General features: G+C 40.2%; 1 pseudogene; it reads left to right on the forward strand.

The window, feature by feature from the left end:
• The first annotated feature begins 3,361 nt into the window (after positions 1-3,361).
• On the forward strand, positions 3,362-5,464 carry LOC120926349 (annotated as a pseudogene).
• Positions 5,465-5,673: the final 209 nt, after the last annotated feature.

Here is a 5,673-nt window from a genome sequence, read left to right on the forward strand (position 1 = left end):
GGGATCCGAACTACAGCTATGTGCCGTTCGGGATCCATTAGAACAAACACCAGGCATGCTGTATGTAAGTTCAAACAGGAAGACCTTTATTGGAAGTACACAACACACTTTTATACAGAATTTGGAACATCCCACCCCCAACAACTGCTTTCCTATTGGTCAATTGTAAAGTACATGTAGTCCTCCTTCAGGTCCTCCTTAGCCATGCAAATGAGGACTTGAAAATTAGTCAGCAGGGATTGGTCCGATAGCTTGATTAGAAGGACTGTTATGTGTAATGAGACGGAAGCCCCAGAGGGCAATCAATGTACACAATAGCCAGACACAGAACAATAATTAACATGAGCTAATTATTTAGCCAGACGAGGAGACCAGACGCCCCGGCTTCTTATTATCTGCTATACACTACACAATCTCTTAAGTGTAAACAAAGAGCATCTTCACACACACAATAGATTAAATTAGTATAAAGAATAGAGAGATGGTTGGTGGTGACGGCATTAGCATTTAGCAGTATGAAAGCGTCGCATCTACAATTAACCCTTTAAGTTCAGAATTAGCAAACTTAAAATAGTCCTACAGATCTCTCCGAATATAATGTGGATAATACATACATAATAATCCCATCTCAGGTAGTCCAAGATATCATTCTTCAGTTCATCCTATGCCCCTAGTGGTCATAGGATGATTTTAGACATAAGGAGAGTCAGAGTCTGTCACAGTAATCGGTCTTAAAAGAGTGGTATTGGAACAACCCTAGTAGAAAACCAAACTGGGGCGATTGTTTCCTGTGGCACAATACGGCGTACACTGCAGAAGAATGGCATGCATGGGTGTCATCTACAAAGGAAGCCTCTCCTAAAGCCCATGCACAAAAAAAAAAAAAACTCCACCTAGAATTTGCCAGGGCCCATTCTGAAAAAGAAGCAGACCACTGGGTATCTGTACTCTGGAGTGATGAGACCCAAATAAATGTTTTTAAAACTTTCATAAAAAAAAACAAAAAAAAACTGTATGGCACCACAAAAGTGAAGACAAAGAAAAATGCATGTTACCTACAGCGAAACATGGTGATGGCAGTGTTCTTCTGTGGGGCTGCATGAGTGGTATCAGGAAGCTGCCTTTAACCGATATTACACTGAGTAAAAAGATGCCTAACATTTTACACGTTAGAATTGGGCATGCTCTTGCAATGTCGCCAAACTATGGTACTTAAAAATTTTCCATAGGCGATGCTTTAAAAAATATGTTACAGGTTACCAGTTTAGCGTTAGAGGAGGTCTAGTGCTGGAATTATTCCTCTTGATAGAAAGTTAGTGGAAATACCTCACATGTGTGGCGCAAACACAGTTTACATATTTGGTCGTAAACTTCGTATGCGTTCGCTTCTGCGCACGAGGGGATCATCCCAGTAGAATTACTTCAACCCAAGGACATCCTACAGTCAGAAAGTGGTTAAAATGGTCTATTGCAAAAGTGGAAAACTGTTCAGTGGTCAGACAAATTGACTACTTTTAGCAACCAGAGAACAGTAAATGCTAGTGTATACTGTGCCATAAAATCCAACTCAAACTATGCACCACTTTACAAATGCATGTCAGAGGGGGGAGAAAAAAAACAAAACAAAAAAAAAACTGTTTACGATAGCAATTACATTGATAGACAGTAGAAAGATCCCCCAAGGTTTCTTAGAAACAAACACACTGGTGTAATTTACCTTTCTCTAGCTACACAAATGTAATGTCTGAATAAGCTGAAGTTAGAAGATACCATTAAAGCCATGGAACAGGGGCGTGCATCCAAGTCCGTGAATAAACAAGAAAACTACAGAGGACAAGAAGATGTAAAAAAAAAAAAAAAAAAAAAAAGTGCTCCTGCCCCACAAGCAGCTTACCTCCAGCATTTGCATAACACCATAGCTATCTATATATATATAAAACTCAACGTGTGTGTGTGTGTGTGTGTGTGTGTGTATGTATGTTCCAGCATCATGTCCAAACGGCTAAAGATATTAACATGAAACTTGGCACACATGTTACTTATATGTCAGCAACAAACATAGGATAGGTGTTTAACCCTTACCCACCCCCATTTGCCATGGTCAGGGTTTTTCATTTGTGAGGGTCGGGGTTTTTGTTTAAAGTCCCATGCAAATCAATGGGAAATGTATGTTCCCACATAACTTCTGTACGCCTGGAGATATTTCAATAATACCTGGTACACATATTACTTATATGCCAAATAAAAATATATGACAGTTAAATGAACCCTTACCTACACACTTATATAAAAGATGGGTTTTTGTTTCAAGTCCCATGCAAGTATATGGGACTGTGGTCTCTTCGCCACAGCTACTGATGTCATCACAGGTCCTTCAACCACAATCTCTTCATCACAGCTCAGACACACCTACCGATTTCATCACAGCTCCTTTTACCACAATCTCTTCATCACAGCTTAGCCACACCTACTAATGTCATCACAGGTCCTTTAACCACAGTTTTTTTTATCACAGCTCAGCTACACCTTACTCCACAAGCTCTGCACTGCATCTTCAGGTCAGTATGTGGGCTGGCTTGCAAACCATGCTCATGCCACTAACCATGCCCTCTCCACACCCCGCCCTTTTTTATGAGGGCTACCTCAGTAACTTTTTCAATTTTATGTTGAAAAATGAGTACATTTCAATTGTGACTTGCAAGTTTATTAACATTTTTGTTTGTGGATTATTAAAGTGTGAAAGTGCCTTGAAGAAAAAGTAAAGCTATAGGCCAAGTGCAATCTAAGGCAAAAAAAATAAAAATACAGCGTAGGCTAAAAACTCCCGAGGAGCGCAATACAAGACTCACAGCACTGCGAAATAGAGCACAAGCTTAAAGAGCTTCAGAAACCGAACAACAGCGTGACATTAGACTTCTGGATATGAGGGAGAGAGCTACTAATTCTAGAGCTTCAGAAACCGAACAACAGCATGACATTAGACTTCAGGATAAGAGGGAGAGAGCTAATGCTTCTAGAGCTTCAGAAACCGAGCAACAGCGTGAGATTCGACTTCAGAATAAGAGAAGGAAAGCCAAAATGACAAGGGCTGCAGAGAATTTTGGCTTACTGTTTGAAGGATTTAACTACGACCGACAAAAGGTCTACTCACAACATGCCAGTGTTACCATTGGAAAAATGGACATAATTTGTCATTTCTGTCAAGCCAAGAAATTCAAATCAGAGTCACCTGGAATGTGCTGCAAAAATGGGAAAGTTAAACTATCTCAATTGGAATCACCACCAGATGAACTTTTGTCTTACACATCAGGAGTCAAAGCATTTTCTCAATAACATCAGAAGGTACAATTCATGTTTTCAAATGACATCCTTTGGTGCCACATCAATAATTAAACATCCTGGCTTTTCATCAACATTCACTGTGCAAGGTCAGATTTACCACAAGGCTGGATCATTGCTTCCCTTGCCTGACCAAGCCCCGAAATTCCTACAACTATATTTTATGGGAGACGAGCAATTGGAGGCCGATCAACGATGCGACTACATTTTGGGAACAAGGCGTCAGATTGTATTAAACTTACAAAGGATGTTTCATGAGCACAATTGTCTAATTAAAACATTTAAAACAGCATTGGAACGTATGCCAACGGATGAATATAAAGTAGTCATTAGAGCAGACCGAATACCAGCAGGAGAACATGAGCGACGCTTCAATGCTCCTCAAGTAGACGAAGTAGCAGTCGTTATATCAGGCAACGAATTTGAGAAACGAGATATTATAATTCAGCGACGAGGTGAGTCATTGCAGCATATTTCAGAAACTCATCGATCGAATGATGCTCTATAGTACCCAGTGATATTTTCCAGAGGAGAAGATGGGTATCACTTTAATATAAGGCAGGTCAACCCAGCAACAGGTGAAACAACCAGGAAAAAGGTTTCAGCAATGGATTTCTATGCATACAGGCTAATGGTTCGAGAAAATGAACAGAACCACATATTAAACTGTAGGCAGTTGTTTCATCAGTTCATCATTGACATGTATGCGAAAATTGAAAGTGAGCGTCTTCTATTTATTCGTTTAAATCAGAGTAAGCTAAGAGTAGAAGAATATATTCACCTGAGATGCTGTGGCAAATGATGCTAACGTTGAAGATATTGGGACCTTAGTTATACTACCAGCAACGTTTACAGGCAGTCCCAGACACATGCATGAATATACTCAAGATGCTATGACATATGTGAGGACATATGGTAGACCAGATTTATTTATCACCTTTACATGCAATCCAGGTTGGACTGAGATAAAGGAAATGCTCAAAAACGGTCAAGTACCCAGTGACCGCCACGACTTAATTGCGAGTCTTCAGACAGAAACAGTTTACATTGATCGAACTTATAACAAAGGCCCATGTGTTTGGACCACCAAGATGCTGGATGTATACAATTGAATATCAAAAGCGAGGATTACCACACTCACACAATTTAATCTGGTTGGCAGGCAAAATCCAGCCCACACAAATAGATGAGGTTATATCTGCTGAACTCCCAGACCCAAGAGAGGATCCCAATCTTTATACAGTGGTAACAAAAAATATGATCCATGGACCCTGTGGAAATATAAACCCCAATTCACCATGTATGAAGGATGGAAAGTGCAGCAAGAGATACCCAAGGGAATTGATTAAAGAAACACAAACTGGAGATGACGGTTATCCTCGATATAGACGACGAGCTCCACAAGATGGAGGGTTCACGGCGAAAGTAAAGTTACATGGCACAGAAATAGAAATAGACAACAGGTGGGTTGTGCCATTTTCACCCCTGCTTTCTAAAATGTTCCAGGCACACATTAACGTTGAGTACTGCAACAGTGTAAAATCAATCAAGTATGTGTGCAAGTATGTAAACAAAGGCAGTGATATGGCTGTGTTCAGCCTAAACAATGAGAAGACAAACAATGAAGTCATCCAGTATCAGTTGGGTAGATACATAAGCAGCAGCGAAGCAGTGTGGCGGATCCTAGGGTTTCCAATTCATGAAAGACACCCTACAGTTGTTCACCTGAGTGTTCATTTGGAAAACGGTCAGAGAGTTCATTTCACAACGGAGAGTGCTCCTAGAGTAGTTGAACAGCCACCAAACACAACTTTAACAGCATTCTTTAAACTATGTAAAGAGGATCCTTTTGCAAGAACATTGCTTTATCCTGAGGTTCCTTGATACTATACATGGAATGCCCCAAGGAAAGTTTTCTGTAGAAGAAAAGTTGGACAGCACCTCCCTGGACACAATATAGTTGAAAGTGATGCTTTAGGTAGAGTGTATACAGTTCACCCCAACAATGCTGAATGTTTTTTTCTAAGAATGCTTCTTCACACAGTTCGAGGACCAACTTCTTTCTCAGCGCTGAGAACAATAAATGGCGAGGTGTGCCAAACATACAGAGAAGCCTGTCAGAAGCTTGGTTTGCTTGAAGGAGACCAACACTGGGATAATACATTGAGAGAAGCCAAATTAATTTCTTTACCAGACCAAATCAGAAACCTGTATGCTATAATACTAACAACATGCAGTCCTTCAAATCCAAACACTTTATGGGAGAAGTATAAGGAATCACTAAGTGAGGATATACTTGCAAAAACTCGGAGGGAAAACCCAACATTGGAAATT

The sequence above is a fragment of the Rana temporaria genome, chromosome 1 (genome assembly GCF_905171775.1).
Source record: "Rana temporaria chromosome 1, aRanTem1.1, whole genome shotgun sequence".
Classification (NCBI taxonomy): Eukaryota; Metazoa; Chordata; class Amphibia; order Anura; family Ranidae; genus Rana; species Rana temporaria.